The sequence below is a fragment of the Acomys minous genome (assembly GCF_964271855.1).
Source record: "Acomys minous genome assembly, chromosome: 7".
NCBI classification, from domain to species: Eukaryota; Metazoa; Chordata; class Mammalia; order Rodentia; family Muridae; genus Acomys; species Acomys minous.
In genome coordinates, this window is record NC_140488.1 from 65,033,542 (window position 1) to 65,052,776 (window position 19,235).

Consider the following 19,235-nt stretch of genomic DNA (forward strand, 5'->3'; position numbering starts at 1 on the left):
AAGAACAATTTGAAAATATGTATAATTTTTCTATATTTTTTGAGACAGGGTCTCACTCTAATCCAGACTGGCTCAGAACTGATGCACAGGTTAGTACCAAGCTCACAATAGTCCTCTGTGTCAGCTTCAGTAGTACTGATATTGCAAACATAAACTACTACACTCAAGTAAATAAACTCTACTGCACAAATAGTTCTCAAAGCTTTATATATATTAGGAACAAACTTTTGAACACTAAGTCTGTTTATTAAAGCATGGTTCAAAGTTTATGTTTTTAAGTTAACACTTTTGCTTCTATGCTTAATAAAGAAAAAGAATATAATCCAAACAGATTACTCAAATTTCCTAGACTAAAAGCCACATAAATTTTAGAAATACAATGTTACTTGATATTTTTCTTTTAAGAATAGGAAACTGTTCTTGAGGTGCTAGGGAAAGGAAAGTCATGATTTTAATAAGACAGAAGATAAAAACTCAACACTTCAATATTTATGCAATATGCAAGATAAAGTAGACACCAGAGAAAAAGCTCAAAAACAGATTTTAATCAGGCATAACTATTATAGAGAGAAAATAATCCAGTGTGACCAGAACTAAACTTTCATTCATGTAGGGGTGACTGAATTTATTTATTAAAGGAAATGAGGGAATATGGATGGGGTATGTACAGGGGTTCAGTTGAGTCAGGAAAGTTTAACCATGCAAAAAGAAAGTCCATAAAAGTATGCCTTGAGCACATAGACTTGCTTGCTGCAAACTATTTGTTAAGATTCTTTCTTTTCATTGGAACTGGAAGACTGGAATAGTCCTTATCTTCAGGAGTTAGCTAGAACAATTGGTACTTTCAAGGGAGGTAGAGTTATTTTAGTAAGGTAGCTCTGATATATTGGAAACTCTGTTAGTATTTTCTTAAAGTTTTCATAGGCTCAAACTGAGGCTTAGACAAAAATGCTCAGAGGACTCCATAAGCATTTGTCCAAGGACAAAACCATCATTAGTAGTAAGCAAATCTGATCATTTTATTACAAGACACATTTCTCCCTGTGAAAACTATCTACCATGAAATGCACTAGCCTAAAAAGGGAGTTGAATATCAAAATAAAGGAATGTCTATTAATCTCCTTGATATTTAAAACATGTTATCCATCTCTTGTTTCTTCCCACACAGTTCTTAGAGCAGCTATTTCAAGTGCTTGGTGTATGTTCCAGGGTTCCTGAGAGATTGAAACAAGAACATGGAACATGTATCCAACAAATGCTTCCTTCAACACATCAAATCATTCAGTAAGAGTCCTAATAGGTTAAGTTCACAGGAACTTTCAATTTAAAAATGTACTATTTCCTCACATCCTGCATTTTCTTTTTTATTTTCTTTTAAATTATTTTATGTACATTGGTATTTTGCCTACATGTAAATCTATGTGATTGTGTCAGATCTCCTGGACCTGGAATTACAGATATTTATTAGCTGGAATGTGGTTGCTGGGAATTGAACTTGGGTCCTCTGGAAGAACAGCCAGTACTCTTAACCACTGAGCCATCTCTCCAGACTCACAGTATGTATTTTCTTAGTATTTTAAAATTTATTTATTGATAATTATATTTTCTCTTTACTATGAATTTCAGATAGTTCTATCATTTATTTATGTTATCTTAAAAAGTTGGTTTGTTCATTTATACAAAAGATATTCAGTGTCTTCAAAAATTCTGAGTTGGCTGCTGCATCACAGTTGCACAAAACCTAGACAACTGCAGGTATTCATCTGTTTGTCAAAAAGTTTTTTATTTTCTATAACCACATAATGAAGCTTGTTGACAAGCTAGGTAGCTGTGTGTCCTCCATCTATTAGGGCTTTACCACAGCTTCCAGTTTGTCAAAAGGCCCACTGTGACATGCCGTTACTATTCCCTCAATGATTATGCCCAGTATTATCCAAGAAATGTCTGTGATCATATCTTCCTTTACTTTCTTCCCACGTGTTAGTCAAGTACCACTTTGAAGATATGTGATGGCTTTCCATAAAAATCTCCTTCTGGTATTTTAACAAGATAAGCTATTCCTTCATTGCCAGTTTTGACACTTTTCTTCCCAGCAATATTCAGTAATCACAGCTTTCTTATACCTCTCTCTCTCTTCCCCTCTCCTCCTCTGTCTCTGTTCCTGTCCTTGTCTCTGTCTCTGTCTCTCTCTCTTTCCTCTCCTCTCCCTCTCTCCCCCCTCTCTCTCTGGTACCCCAACCTCTTTCCTTCTCCCCCATGCACATTTAATAAAAAGAAACTATTCAGTAATTACTTGTACTGAATTTTATCTGACAGGGACTTGAAGCAGAATTTTGAACATCTAGAAGGGAGGGGTTCAATTATTGAACTAATATAGTTACAGATGAGGCAGAATCTGGTTGTTCTGGGCTGTTTTCCCATGGTATGTCTTAAAGCTGCCTGAGCAGCTCAGGTCATTGAATCTGTTTCATCAATAATTGCAATCTTAAAGGGAGGGCAATGGCTTCCCATATGAAGGACTTTCTGACACAGTTAAGTGAGCAAAATTGTTTACTTTCTCATGGACTGCTTGTATATCAGATTCATTGCACTTTTTAATTTTATTTTTAAAAATTAATTTGTAGATTGCTTTTGGTAGGATGGCCATTTTTATTATGTTAATTCTCCCTATCCATGAGCAAGGTAGATCCTTCCATCTTCTCATGTCATCTTCAATCTCTTTCTTTAGGGTTTTGAAATTTTTTTCAAACAGGTCCTTCACTTGCTTAGTAAGAGTAACTCCTAAGTACTTTATATTGCTTGTGGCTAATGTGAAGGGTGTAGTTTTCCTAATTTCTTCCTCTGCAAGCTTATCATTTGTGTATAGGAAGGCTACAGACTTTTTTGAGTTAATTTTGTATCCAGCGAATTTGCTGAAGGTGTTTATCAGCTGTAGGAGTTCTCTGGTGGAATTTTGAGGGTCACTTATGTACACTATCATATCATCTGCAAATAGGGATAATTTGACTTCCTCCTTTCCCATTTGAATACCCTTGATTGAAGGACAGCAGGTTACCAAGAAGAGACTTGATACCCTATGATCATATAGAGGGGGAGGTAATCCCCCTCAGGAACAGTCATAGGGGAGGGGAATAAGGGGAAATTGGGAGGGAGGGAAGAATGGGAGGATACAAGGGATGGGATAAAGATTGAGATGTAACAAGAATAAATTAATAAAGGAGGAAAAAAAAAAGAAAAAATCATCCTGAGTGAGGTAACCCAGACCCAGAAAAAAAAATTAATTTGTATATTTATTCACTTTACATCTTGATCTTAGGCTCTCCTCTCCTCCCAAGTCTCACCCTCTCTCCCTCTTCCCCCTCCCCTTCTTTATTCCTTATAACAGCAAAGCCCCCCCCACCCTCCCACCCCAGCTCATCAAGTAGCATCAGGACTAAGCACATTATCTTCCCCTGTGGCCTGACAAGGCAGCCTCACCAGGGGAAGTCATCAAAAAGTGATCAAAAAACTAGCAACAGAGTCCATGCTAGAAAGAGCCCCTGCTCCCCTTACTAAGGGATCCATATTATGGAACTCACAAGGAGGCTGTGCTGCCTATTGACTACATCTAAGAAGAGAGTCCAGGTCCTCACCATGCATGGTCCTTGGTTGGTGTATCAGTCTCTGCAGGCCCCCTTGGCCCCAGATTTGTTGTCTCTGTTGGTCTCTTTATGAAGCTTATATCCCTCCAAGGCCTTCTATCCCTGATTTCTTGCATAAGACTCCCTGTGCTCCACCCCAAAGTTTGGTTGTGAGTCTCAGCATCTGCCTGGAACCTCTGCTGGGTGGAGACTTTCAGAGGACCTCTAGGGTAGGCTCCCACTTCTGGTGTCTAATCTATCTGCCCTTCTGAATGAGAATTAAGCATCCTCCCCAGGATCCTCTTTATTATTTAGCTTCTTTAAGTCTGCGTATTGTAGTATAGTTATCCTGTATTATGTGCCTAATATCTGCTTATAAGTGAGTATATACCATATGTGTCTTTCTGGGTCTGAGTTACCTCACTCAGGATGATCTTTTCTAGTTCCATCCATTTGCCTGCCAATTTCATAATTTCCTTGTTTTTAATAGCTGAATAGTATTCCATTGGGTAAATGTATTACAGTTTCTTTATCTATTCTTTTGTTGAGGGACATGTAGGTTGTTTCCAGACTCTGGCTATTATGAATAAAGGTGCTATGAACATAGTTGAGCAAATAAATGTCCTTGTTGTGTGGTGGAGCATCTTTCAGGTATATGCCCAGGAGTGGTATGGCTGGATCTTGAGGTAGAATTGGTAGAATTATTCCCAATTTTCTGAGAAAGCACCAGATTAAATTCCAAAGTGGTTGTACAAGTTTGCACTCCAACCAGCAGTGGAAAAGAGACTAGAACTCATTGACACTATAGACAACTTCCTGAACAGACTCAGGCTCTGACATCAACAATTAATAAATGGGACCTCATGAAAACAAAAAGCCTCTGTAAGGCAAAGGACACTGTCAACAGAACAAAACGGCATCCCACAGACTGGCAAAAGATCTTAACCAACCTTATATCTAACAAAGGGCTATATCTGAAATAGATAAAGAACTTAAGAAATTAAACAACAGCAAACCAAATAATCTAATTAAAAATAAAGAGTGGGGTATGGTGGTGCATGCCTTTAATCCCAGCACTTGGGAAGCAGAGGCAGGCAGATCTGTGAGCTCCAGGCTAGCCTGGTCTACAATGTGAGTTCAGGACAGCCAGGGCTGTTACACAGAGAAACTCTGTTTCAAAAAACAAAACAAAACAAAACAAAACAAAAAACAACAAAAAATGTGGTACAGAGCTAAACAGAATTCTCAACAGAGGAATATCGAATGGCTGAGAAACACTTAAGGAAATGTTCAACGTCCTTAGTCATCAAGGAAATGCAAATCAAAACAACTCTGGGATTCCAGCTTACACCTGTCAGAATGGTTAAGATCAGAAACTCAAGTGACAGCAGATGCTGGCAAGAATGTGAAGAAAGAGGAACTTAAGAACTCTTAATTGAAAGAATTTGGACTCAAAGACTTCTCTAGCTGCTGCCAAAATTGTGGATGTTTTCAGTTCTGGGGGAGCCCAGAGAACAAATGATTAGGAAGATCAGTACCTTCTAAGGACTTTTTTGGTGCTGCAATTGCTTCTTCATGGACAGAAACTTCATCTACACTTTGGATGATATTTTTCCACCCATGGAACTGGTTTGACTTTCTTGGTTTCTCCACTGCTTCCCACAGTGGCAGGTATCTCCCAGTCCTTGGTCAAATGTGATTTAGTACTGACAGATGTGCCTTTGGAAATTCCTGTGTGGTTTCTTTTCAGTAGCCCCTGTCCATCAGGTGTTTATACTATAATTTTTTTATCCCAACCTCCTCCTATGATTTTCCCCCAACATTTTGTTTTTGTGTATGTATTTCCCTGAGATTAAGCTTGAACACACCATATCTGCTATTAAGTGTTTGTACTAGGGAATATTTATGCTTTATTACTATTATTCTACAAAGCTTTTGTAATGATTTTAATATCTGTATAAGGAAGCTTAATTATTTATCAGAGTAATATTAATTCTTCTTTCTTTTTATTTAAAATAGAGTTTTAAAAGCATAATATATCCTGATTACAGTTTCCCTTCACTCTATTCTTCACACCTTCTCACCACCTCCCTCCCATCTGGATCCACTCCCTTTCTGTCTCTCATTAGAAAACAAACAGGCATCTAAGCAACAAAATAAGCTATAATACAAATGCAATAAGATAAAACAAAAACTAACACATCAGATTTGGACAAGACAAAATAAGGAAAAGAGGCCACGAGACAGAAGAATCAAAGACCCTCTTGTTTACACACCCAGGAATCCCATAAAAACATTAAACTTAAGGTCATTATATATATGCAGAAGACCTGGTGAACACCTTCGCAAGCCCTATACCTGCTGCCTCAACCAGTGAGTTCATATAAGCTTTGAACATGCTTATTTAGAGGGCTTTGTTTTCTTGGTGTCCTCCATCCCCTCTGGCGCTGTCACTATTTCCTCATCAGCAGGGCTTCCTCTGCCATAACAAGAAATATTTGATGGAGACTTCCCACATAGGGCTGAGTGTTCCAAGGTCTCTTACTCCCTGAACATTGTCTAGTTGTGGGTCTTTGTATTTGTTCCCATCTGCTGCAGGAAGAAGATTTTCTGGTGATGGCTGAGCAAGGAACTGGCCTATGAGTATATCAGATTGTCATTAGAAGTCATTTTATCATCCCATTTTTTAGATGCATAGTATTTGGTTTTACCGTAGGTCCCTGGGCTACCTAGTTTCTGGGTCTTGGTTACCAAACCACTGTCAAGTATGGGCTTTATCTAATGTAGTGGGCCTTAGGTCAAATCAGATATTACTTGTTACTCCCACAAATTTTGTGCCACAATTGCCCAGCATATATTACAGGCAGGATACCATTATGAGTGAAGGAGTTTATGGCTGGTTTTGTCCTTACATTTCTCTTCTGGCAGCAAACAGAGTATTTCCTGTACCAAACACTCTAGAATATAGGAGTGAAGACTCTGTATAGGCACCAACTTAACTTCTCCTTGTTCAATATGTTGTATAGATGTGGTCCTCAGCAATGGGATCTTGCTGTCAGTTTGTATAGAAAAACATATAGTCTTGTCTACAGCCTGAGTTGTTTGAGGATTCCCATAGGGCCCCTTTGGCCCTCAATTAGATGTAACCAAGTTCTGGTACTGGAAGCTTCATTTGGTGACAAGACATGGTCCCTTGGAGCCCTGTCTCCTCCATTACTTGGATAATTCATTAGGAACACATTTATATATATAAATATATATATGTATGTATGTATGTATGTATGTATGTATGTATACATTTTAGGAATGTTCTACTATATTAGGTTTATCCTTTTAAGATTTGTGTACAATTGTACTGTAATTTTGATGAGGATTTCATTGAATCTGTAGATTGCTTTTGGTAAAATGGTCATTTTTACTATATTAATACTGCCAATCCTTGATCATGAAAGCTATTTCCATCTATTCATTCATTTATTTATTTATTTATTCACTTTACATCCCACTCATGCCCTCCTCCTCTCCTCAACTCCTGGTCCCACCCTTTCTCCCTCTTCCCTCTATTCCCCTTCCTTAACTCCCCAGAAAAGGGGAGCTACCTCACTAACCCCTCCAAGCACATCAAATCACATCAGGACAGAACACATCTTTTTCCATGCTGACCTGGCAAGACAGAGCTTCTAGGGTGAAGTGATTGAAAAGCATGCAACAGAATCCTTGTCAGAGACAGCCCCAGCTCCCCTTACTAAGTGACTTACATGAAAGACCATGCTGCCTATTGAGTATATATGCATAGGGGGGCTAAGTCCAGTCTAATGTTCCTTGGTTGGTGCTGCAATATCTGTAGGATCCCCTGGGTCCTAGCTAGTTGGATTTGTTGGTTTTCTTATGGAGCTCTTGTCCCCTTCCTTCTATCCTTTCTTCCACTCTTCAAAAAGGCTCCTTGCACTCCACCAAGTGTTTGACTGTGAGGTTCAGTGTCTGTTTTCATCCACTGCTGGGTGGAGCCTCTCAGAGGACAGCTATGCTAGGCTCCTGTCTGCAAGCATACAGAATGTCATTAATAGTGTCAGGGACTGGTTCTCTCTCATGGTATGTGCAAGGATTGGTTGGACCTTCCCTCATTCTCTGCTCTATCTTTATCCCTGTACATTAAGTAGGCAGGGTAAATTTTGGGTTGAAGTCTTTATGCGTAGGTTGTTGTTCCCCACCCTCCCCTAGGGAGTTCCTTCTGGTTAAATGGTGGACTCTTCAGTTTCCATGTCACCCTCTACTAGAGGTCTTAGCTAGAATCACTTCCATATCTGCCTAGGAGCCTACCCTGTCATAAGTCTCCAACTTGTCTCAGAGATGCACCCACCAACAGTTTCTTTTCTCTCTTGAAGCCCTCTTGTCCTCCCACCAACCTCTCCCCACATCTGGCTCCCTCCCTCATTTCTGCCAGCACTCCCACTCCTATCCTGTTCCCTCACTTCAAGCACTTCCTCTGTCTATTCTATTTTCCCCTTATCAGTGAATTTCAAGAATCCTCCTTGAGTGCTGCTTGTTACTTAGTGTCCATGGTTCTGTGAATGGTAGTATAGTTATCTTGTACTATATGGATAATACCTGCTTATAAGTGAGTACATACCATGTGTGTCTTTCCTGGTCTGAGTTACCTCACTCAGGATGATATTTTCTAGTACCATTCATTTGTCTTCAAATTTCATGATTTTCTTGTTCTTAGTAGCTGAGTAGTATTCCATTGTGCTAATGTACTACAATTCCTTTATCCATTCTTCAGTTGAGGCACATCTAGGTTGTTTCCAGTGTCTGACTATTATTTAAAAATAGCAGGCTACCAAGAAGAGACTTGATACCCTATGAGCATATACAGGGGGAGGTAATCCCCCTCAGTCACAGTCATAGGAGAGGGGAATAAGGGGAAAATGGGAGGGGGGAAGAAGGGGAGGATACAAGGATGGGATAACCATTGAGATGTAACAAGAATAAATTAATAAAAAATTTTAAAAAATAAAAATAAAATAAAAATAAAAATATCTGCTATGAATATAGTTGAGCAATTGTCCTTGTTGTATGGTGCACCATCTTTTGGGTACATATCTTGGAGTGATATAGCTAGGTCTCGAGGCAAAGCTATTCTCAATTTTCTAAGAAGCCTCCAGATTGATTTTCAAAGTGGTTGTACAAGTTTGCACTCCCACCAGCAATTGAAGAGTGTTCTTCTTTCTCCACAACTTGCCAATATGTGCTGTCACTTGAGTTTTTGATCTTAGTCATTTTGACAGGTGTAATATGGAATTTAAGAATCCTCTTGATTTTCATTTCCCTGATGACTAATGATTTTGAGCATTTCTTTAAGTGATTCTTCGCTATTGGAGATTCCTCTGCTGAGAATTCTTTGTTTATCCCTGTACCCTATTTTTATTTGGACTATTTGGTTTATTGGTGTTTAATTTCTTGAGTTCTTTATATATTCTGAAAAGTACGCCTTTGTCAGATGTAGGATTGATGAAGATTTTTTTCCTGGTCTGTAGTTTGCCGTTTCGTTCTGTTGACAGTGTCTTTTGCCTTACAGAAGATTTTAGGTTTCATGAGGTCCCATTTATTAAGTGTTGATCTGAGAGCCTGAGCTGTTGCTGTTCTGTTCAGGAAGTTGTTTCTTGTGCCAATGACTTCAAGGCTGATTCCCATTCTCTCTTCTAATAGATTTAGTGTATTTGGTTTTATGTTGAGGTCTTTGATCCAGTTGTATTCAAATTTTTTCAGGGTGATAAATATGAATCAATTTGCATTTTCTACATGTAGACATCCAGTTAGACCCACACACTTTGTTAAAGATGCTATCGTTTCCATTGTACTGTTTTTTTGTTTAGTTTTGTTTGTGTTTTTTGTTTTGTTTTGTTTTTGTCAAAAAAGTGTCAGTAGATGGGTGGGTTTATTTCTGGGTCTTCAGTTAAGTTCCATTGATCCACCAGTCTATTTCTGTGCCAGTACCATGCATTTTTTATTATTGTTCCTCTATAGCACAGCTTGAAAACAGGGATGGAGATACCTTCAGAAGTTCTTTTATTGTACAGCATTGTTTTAGTTATTTTGAGTGTTTTGTTTGTTTGATTTTCCACATGTAGTTGAAGATTGTTCTTTCAAGGTCTGCAAAAAATTGTTTTGGTATTTTGATGGGGATTGCATTGGATCTGTAGATTGTTTTTGGTAAAGTGGCCATTTTTACTATGTTGGTCCTACTGATCCATGAGCATGGGAGATCCATTTCATTTAGATTTTCCAATTTTGTAGAATACAGGCTTTTGAAGTAAGACCTAATGATTCTTCTTGAATTTGTTATTCGGATACTCTTCCTTTGCCTTCTAATTCATTTGGATAATAATTTGTCTGTCTTGTTGATTTTCTCAAAGAACCAGCTCTTGGTTTTGTTGATTCTTTGCATTGTCCTCTTTGTTTCTACTTTATTGATTTCAGCCCTGAGTTTGATTATTTCCTATTGTCCATTCCTCTTGGGTGTGTTTACTTCCTTTTATTCTCGATATTTCAGGTGTGTTTTTAAATTTCTAGTATGAGATCTCTCCAATTTCTTTACGAAGGCAGTTTGTGCTATCAACTTTCCTCTTAACATTGCTTTCATTGTGTTCCATAAGTTTGAGTATGTAGTGCATTCATTTTCATTGAATTCTAGAAAGTCTTTAATTTCTTTTTTTTTTCCTCCATGACCCAGTGGTCATTGAGTTGAGAGTTATTCAGTTTCGAAGAGTTTGTAGGCATTCTGTTGTTGTTGATGTCCAGTTTTAACCCATGGTTGTCTGTTAGAATACAAGGTGTTATTTCAATCTTCTTGTATTTGTTAATGCTTGCTTTGTAACCAAGTATTTGGTCCATATTAGAGAAGTTTCCATGAGGTGCTGAGAAGAAGGTATATTCTTTTGTGTTTGGGTGGAATGTTCTGTAGATTTCTGTTAGGTACATTTGATTCACAATGTCTGTTGATGATTTCTCTGTTTAGTTTCTGTCTTGATGACCTTTTCATTGGTGACAGTACTGGGTTGAAGTCTCAGTATTAATGTGTAGGATCCGATGTGTAATTTAAGCTTTAGTGATGCTTATTTTATGAATGAGGATGCACTTACATTTAGGGTATAGATCCTCAGAATTGAGACATCATCTTGGTGAATTATTTTTCCTATGATGAGTATGAAGTGTCATTTCTCATCTTTTTTAATTACTTTTGATTGAAAGTCTATTTTATTAAATGCTAGAATGGCTACTCCAGCATGCTTCTTGTGTCTGTTTGCCTGGAAAACTTTTTTCCATACCTTTACTCTGAGGTAATGCTTATCTTTGTTGTTGAGGTGTGTTTTTTGTATGCATCAGAATGGTGTCCTGTTTTTGCAAACTTTCTTTTAGCCTCTGTATTTGTATTGGTGAATTGAGACCATGAATGTTGAGAGATATTTATGACCAAAGGTTGTTAATTCCTATTGGTGGTGGTTGTAGTATGTATGTGTTTGTGTGTGTTTCCCTTCTTCTTCTTCTTCTTCTTCTTCTTCTTTTTCTTCTTCTTCTTCTTCTTCTTCTTCTTCTTCTTCTTCTTCTTCTTCTTCTTCTTCTTCTTCTTCTTCTTCTTTGCTTCTGTGGAGGTATTTATTGTATTTTCTTGTATGTAGTTACCCTTGCTGAGATGTAGTTTTCCTTCTATTATTTTCTTTAGGGCTAGATTTGTGGATATATATTGTTTAAATTTGGTTTGTCTTGGAATTTCTTGTTTTCTCCATCTATAGTGATTGAGAGTTTTGCTGGGTATAGTAGTCTGGGCTGATATCTGTGATTTCTTAAGGTTTTCAAGAGATCTGGACAGACCCTTAAGGCTTCTCTGATGGGAAGTCAGTTATTATTCTGATAGGTCTACCTTTATATGTTAATAGACCTTTCCCTATTGCTTTTAATATCCTTTCTTTGTTCTGTAGACTTAGTGTTTTGATTATTATGTAGTGGGAGGATTTTCTTTTTTGGTCCAGTTTAATTGGTGTTCTGTAGGCTTCTTGTATGTTTATAGGCATCTCTTTTTTTTTAGGTTGGGGAAATTTTATTCTATGATTTTGTTGAAAATATTTTCTGGTCCTTGGAACTGGGACTGTTCACCCTACTGTATTCTCATTATTTGTAAATTGGGTATTTTCATATTATCTCAGATTTCCTGGATGTTTTGTGTCAGGAATGTTTTTTTAGCTTTATCATTTTCTTTGAATGATGTATCAATTTCTTCTATCTTATCTTCTATACCTGAGATTCTCTCTTCTATCTCTTGGATTCTGTTGGAAATGCTTGCCTCTGTTACCTCTTCCCTAGGTTTTCCATCTCCAGGATTGTATTAACATTTTCAAGTCTTAGACAGTTTTATTCATTTCCTTCACCTATTTAATTGTGTTTTCTTGTATTTCTTTAAGGGTTTTATTCATTTCCTCTTTAAAGGCCTTTATCTGTTTGACTGCAATTTCTTGTATTTCTTTAAGGGATATATTCATTTCTTCTTTAAAGGTCTCTATCATCTTCATGAGACAGTATTTAAAGTCATTTTCCTGTTCTTTAGCTGTGTTAAGATATCCTGGGCTTGCTGTAAAATGAAACTGGGTTCTGGTGTTGCCACATTGTCCACACTCTTGTTATCTGTGCTCTTACACTGGCCTTTAGCCATATGGCTATCTCTGGTATTAACTGGTATTGGCTGGGGGCTGCTGGCTTCTGGAAATTCATGTAGGTGTGAGGTCCAGTTGATGAAGGTTACAGGGGCCAGGCTTGTCTATCTTATTGATTTAGTTTCTTTCCTTCGGCTTTTTATTTTGTTCTTGTTTTTTGTTGCTATCTAATTGATTTCAGCCCTGAATTTACTGCTTGCTGTATACTCTGTTTTTCTGTGATTTCTTCTTTTTGTTATAGAGTTCTCAGGTATGCTGTTAAATTATTAGGATGAGATATCTCTTAATAGCAAATGGAGCTCATCACAGAAAATCACAACTGGACACAATGCAGAGATCAATGGATAATGTGGAGCTCAGCCTCAGTCACTATATCCTAATCACAGCTCCTGTACCTCTGGCTCAGAGAACATTCTGGAAGGGGGGAGGAAGAACAATTTTATGAGTCAGAATACCAGAAAGTCTTCTGTGAAACAGTCTTTCCTAGAAATGTCTACATAAGAACAGTGGGATGATAGCAATATCAATGACATGTTAATGTAAAAGAGGGATATCTTGTGGGATCTTGTTCTTAGACAAATGACTACAGGTACCTATTGATTACTGGGGGAAAGAAAGATTCAGCCTTTACTGGGAATGAATCTTCTTATTAATTGTCTAGATCAGAGTAGTCAGCCTTGAAACTATACCCACACAAATTAAGAGTGTGTGTGTGTGTGTGTGTGTACCTACATATAAATGTATGTAACAAATATAATAAACAAAATTGAGACTGTCAATTTGCAAGTGGGGGGGGCATATCAAAGGGTGTGATGGTGGCTATCTGAAAAGGCCTGTATGTAATAGATGACTCAGAAAAGGATGTAGTTCTATTTCTATTAGAATATTTTTAATAAAGTAAAATAATATAATCCATGTAAAATGTGACATAAAACAACAAAAACTCAAAACTTTTATCACAACCAAACATGGATAAAAACCAATGAAGAAGCATTCAGGTTTTTGTTTTTCACTTATTATCAATATGTATTATAAAGATAACACAAAAATGTGACATTAAGTTACTTTACCACTCCACATAGGAATATGTACACTTCAAATATTTTTAAGCCAACTAATGGATTTGAATGAACTAAAGGAACAATAATCCTCATCTGATATGTTATCCTTTGCATTTGAAAACATTTCTGATTATGCCGTTGGCTAGACAGATAAGAGTTGTGTCAAATATCAAGTGGTCTTCAGCTTAGAAATATACAAGAAGGCAGTATTATACAGATTCATAAGGTTGTATTTATTTGCTTATTTGTTTGTATGTATAACAATAATAGTTTAAAATGACGGAAATGTGAATTCCGGAGAAAATAATAGGACATGGGATGTGTAAAAAGGGAGGCAAGATAATGGAGAAATGATGTGATTATGTTTTTTAAAGTTATATCTTATTTATTTTATCACTTCTTCTTTTGCTTCATATATTAGTACCAACCAAGAATAATATTTTTTCTACAGCAGTTTTAATTATACTGTTTTAAACTTAGCAGGGCATTTTTCTTAATAATGACATAAATGGTGTCAAGATTTTAAGGCTGGAGAATGGAAGCCAATATAATTCATTGTGTGGCTGAAGTATATTAGTAATATATTCTTCAAAAATTGAAATAAAAGATATCCAAGGAATATTTGGAAAGGTCACTGAAAACTAGAACAAAATTTTAATCAAATCCAGGATTAACCAAAGCAGCTATCTGGAATAGTGTTCATAGTTGAGGCACAAGGAAAATAAAGTTTGAACATAAACAAATTCAATTTAAACTGGAGCCAGGGAAGAAGGCATGGACCTATCAGTCATTTCAACTTTCCAAGTCTGAAGGAAGAAGATATTTCAAGTTTTTGAGTTTGAGACTAGTCTGGAAAACATAACAACTCTCTCTCTATATATATGTCTGTCTTTCTCTCTGTCTGTCTATCTCTCTCTCTCTCTCTCTCTCTCTCTCTCTCTCTCTCTCTCTCTCTCTCTCTCTGTCACACACAAACACACATACCCCACACAAACATAGAAATTCAATCAATATCTGTACATTTAATAAAATAAAGGAATGGAGTAGAAGGAAATAGGTCTTAATAAGTGCCAAGTGAGAAAACGGGTTATTTCTTCTCCTTGGTGAATTGCATTATGACAGAATAATGATGATGATTTCAGGTGGCATCGGTATAAGAGGAAATTTGAGTGTCTTTGTACTAAAATAGACTTTAGTTAATTCACTAAAATTCTGGTTCTGAGAGTGTCTTCTTTACACTGTGAGGGATAATCAGATGTTTTATATTTACTTACAAGTTATGGGTGCTCTTTCCTACAGCTGTTTACCACCCCCCTTTGTCTGCTATTTCTACTTTGGCATCCTACCACTTGGCACTTACATTGCTTCTCTATAAAATCACCTCTTAATATCCTATGCTATTTCTAGTGCCCCAGTTTATGGATAGTCAGGGTTTTATTTCAAGAATCCTGATACTGATGTGTGAGAGAGAGAGAGCTATTCCTTGCCAATCATCTGCTCTAGTGTAGATCTACAGCCTAATGTTTTCTTAACGATTCCTAAAGATTAATGTTTTTTTATGCCATTCACTCCTTCAGCTAGTCATTAGCCACCTCGCCCAGACAGGATCAACAATTACCATCAGGTGGCCCTCACTGGCACCCACATCACTTGCCTGCTATCTCTATTGGGCTTCTTAACCAAGTTTGAACACCTGGTTTATCATTTGCCACAGAATAAATCATAGTCTTAACCATCAAGTCAAAGGCCAAGGAGTCACAGTTACTCCTTTATAAGTAGGCTATTGTTAGCCTAAGATGGCATCTATTAGCCACAGACAATCCCAGTATTGTCACACATGAGGGTTCTTGGCTTTAATCTAAGATTTATCCAGGGACATAGTTGCTCATACAGAATTTTCTCAAGACCATGAAAGCAGGGTTTAAAGAAAATAAATTTTGACTTCTTTCTGGAGAGAAGATAGATTTATGAACTGTCAAAATGTGTGAGAAAAATTAGAAGATAGCAAACAATACTTACACATGAAATGCCTGAATCACCAAAGAATAATAAATATTCTGGGAATTAGGTTCCCCAAGTGCAGAAGATTAGAACTAGGTCCTCATCATCTCTCATTCTGTACAAAAATCAATTCAAATGGAGACACAACCTTAATATGTGACCTAAAATTCTGAAACTGTAAAAGAAAAACATAAAGAAACATTTCAAAATAAAGACAAGGACTTTGTTAAAACAAATCCAAAATCTCAGGAAATAATACCAATAATTGACAAATTGGATTCCATGAAATTAAATGTTTCTGCACAAAAGAGAAACTGTTCCAGTTGGCCTTTGACTTGAAGGTTAAGACTATGATTTAATCTGAGGCAACTGACAAGCTAGATTTTCAGACTTGATTAAGAAGCCCAGTGGAGACATCTGGCAAATGGTGTGGTTGCCAGTGAAGGCCGTCTGACTGTGAATTCTTATCTTGTAATCAGAAACTGAAACAAGATCTGATGTTATGTAAAGAGAAAGCCAGAGAATGGGAAGAAGTCTTTGCCAGCTATACATCTACCAATAATTATGTTCTGGAATATGCAAACAATGCAAAAACTAAATTATGAAAATTAAAAACTAAAGAAACATAGTTAGCACACCAAACATGACAAGTGTTCAAATTTAGAGAGAAATATACAAATGTATATATACATATATCTCAGAAGGGTGAAATGGAAGCAAAAGATATTGTAGAGAAAGAGGAGGTAGGAGGTGAATATGGTCAAAGTACTTGATAGATTTTAAAGAAATTGTTCTAATAAAAGACAAAAATATGGGCAACAAATATATGTCTATTAAAAGAATATGTGGGATCCAAGATGGCGGCGGGCAGTTTGGACCGTGTTTGGAAGCTCCAGTGAACATTTCAGGGAATTGCATGGATTTCTGAGCCAGGAACACCGGGGTCCCCACACCACGGCAGCAGGAGTGTTCCACGGTTCAGAGGGACCAGGGTATGGAGGACCTGCGTGCTCCTGCACACAGGGGGAGCACGGATTTTCTCGGATCAGAGTGGCGGCGGCAGAGGCACCAGCAATGGCAACAGCAGCGGCACCAGAGGCACCAGCGGCAGCAGCGGCGGAGGCGGCTGAGGTTTGCAGCTCAAAGCCTTCCGGTGGAGGCGACTGGAGTGGTGGCTGGTGGGAGTTGCTACGGGAGAGGGGACTCTGGACAGGATTTGGGTCGTGTGGTGCCTTGTGACCCAAACTGGACTCGGCAGACAGTTCAGCCCCAGAGTCCTGGGTTCGCTCAGTGCGCTGTGCCATGGAGACGCTGGTTCAGCTCAGCAAGCAAATCTGCCTGAGGCACTACCTCAGTGCAGCCACAGCTCCCCTGCTGTGACGCAGGCTGGGCCAAGCACTCAGTTCCAACCTAGGCACACCCTAGGCACCAGCTCAGCTCAGCGGCAGTTCTCCTGCTGTGACACAGGCTGGGTGGAGTGCTCAGTTCCACCCTAGGCACCAGCTCAGCTCACTAGCAGTTCTCTTGCTGTCATGCAGGCTGGGCGGAGAGCGCAGTTCCACCCTAGGCACTAACTCAGCGCAGCCACAGTTCTCCTGCTGTGACACAGGCTGGGCCGAGCACTCAGTTCCACCCTAGGCACCAGCTCAGCTCAGCGGCAGCTCTCCTGCTGTGACACTGACTGGGCAGAGAGCACAGTTCCACCCTAGGCACTAACTCAGTGCAGCTGCAGTTCTCTTACTGTGACACAGGCTGGGCGGAGCACTCAGTTCCACTAGAGGCACAAGCTCAGTGCAGCCGCAGTTCTCCTGCTGTGGCAGACGGTACCGGCCCTGAGAATCTAGCTGAGCTCGATGCGTGGTTCGGGCCCAATGTCCCTGGCTGGACATGGCAGGGGACCCAGAAGGCTGTGGATACCTTGGCCTGACCCAACACTCATTCAGAGACCCAGAAAGATTACAGGACCCACAGCAAAGGGGAGCTGAGGATCACTGGCTGTGAGAGCCCAAAACGACAGGGCTAACCTCATGCCATCCACACCAGTGAAGCATCAGAGCTTCCAGCCTATGGAAATCGTGATAAAACAAGTGAATCTATCATCAGACTCCCTCCATCCAACTCTGGAAGTTACCCAACAAAAATAGAGACTGCAAGATGTCTAAAGGGCAGTGTAAAAGCATAAACAAAAAAACCCAAAATGATATAGCATCTCCAGTGTCCAGCTATCCCAAAGAAAACAACCAGAGAACTCAAATACAACGGAAATACAAGAAAATGATCTCAAATCCTTAGTAATGAGGATATTAATGGAGGAAACAAATAAAATTAGAAATCAGATGCAGGAAGATGCAGCCAAGCAGGTGCGAGACATAAAAGAAGCACATAGAGTGGAACTGGAAAATTTTCAGGAAAATGTAAACAACCAGATGAAAGAAATCAAAAAATCTGTTCAAGATCTGAAGATGAAAATGGATTCAATGATAAACACACAAACAGAAGAAAAATGAGAATGTGAGACCTCAGAAAAGAAGGCGAGGGACACAGAGATGAGCTTTTCTAACAGAATCCAAGAGATGGAAGAACGAATCTCAGGGCTAGAAGATACAATCACAGATCTTGAAGCAACCATTAAAGAAAATGCCAAATCTGGAAACTTCCTGACACAAAACATCCAAGAAATTAAGGACACCATGAAAAGAAGAAATCTGAGGAAAATAGGCATTGAAGAAAGAGAAGAAAGATGTCAGACTCCAAGGCCCAGAAACTATTCTCAACAAAATCATAGAAGAAAATTTCCCCAATCTAAAGAAAGAGATGCCTATAAACATATAAGAGGCCTACAGAACACCAAATAGAATTGACCACAAAAGAAAAACTGCCCGTCATATAATAATCAAAACACAAAACATACAGAACAAAGAAAAAATATTAAAAGCTGCAAGGGAAACGGGCCAAATAATATTTAATGGCAAACCTATCAGAATTACACCCGACTTCTCAACAGAGATCATAAAAGCCAGAAGGTCCTGGACAGAGATCATGCAAACCCTAAGAGACCACAGATGCCAGGCCAGACTACTTTACCCAGCAAAACTATCAATAACCATTGATGGAGAAAACAAAATATGCCATGACAAAAACAAATTCAAACAGTACCTATCCACAAATCCAGCTTTACAGAAGGTACTAGAAGGAAAACTTCATCCCAAAGGGTTAAGTTACAACCAAAACTACTCAGGAAATAGATAACTCTACCATGGCAAAAACACAACTACACAAAGGCTGGACTGGAACCAACAGCAAAATTAAGACTCTGAACAGTAACTGGTCATTAATATCTCTCAATATCAATGGTCTCAATTCTCCAATAAAAAGACACAGACTAACTGAATGGGTACATAAATAAGATCAAACATTCTTCTGCATTCAAGAAACACATCTCACTTATAATGATAGGCATTACCTCAGGATAAAAGGTTGGAAAAATATTCCAAGCAAATGGACACAAGAAGCAAGCAGGGGTAGCCATTTTAATATCGAACAAAATAGACTTTCAACCAAAATTAGTCAAAAGGGATGAGGATGGACACTTCATACTCATCAAACGTAAAGTCAACCAAGATGACATCACAATTCTGAACATCTATGCTCCCAATACAAGGGCAGCCACATTGGTAAAAGATCTGCTAAAAAGGCTTAAAACACACATCGATCCTCACACAATAATAGTGGGAGACTTCAACACCCCACTCTCACTGAAGGATAAGTCATTGAAACAGAAACTAAGCTGAGAAATAACATCATTAACCAATGCCATGGGTCAAATGGATCTAACAGATATCTAT

The 19,235-nt window shown here is 38.3% G+C and overlaps 1 pseudogene across 1 annotated transcript; it reads right to left on the reverse strand.

Moving 5' to 3' along the window:
* Positions 1-1,698: 1,698 nt before the first annotated feature.
* LOC311601992 (replication factor C subunit 4-like) lies at positions 1,699-18,806 on the reverse strand (annotated as a pseudogene). The gene is made up of 5 exons: positions 18,778-18,806; positions 16,398-16,578; positions 5,080-5,376; positions 2,294-2,590; positions 1,699-2,112 (listed from the first exon to the last, which is right to left on the reverse strand). The product of its transcript is annotated as a replication factor C subunit 4-like (transcript).
* Between the last annotated feature and the right edge of the window lie 429 nt (positions 18,807-19,235).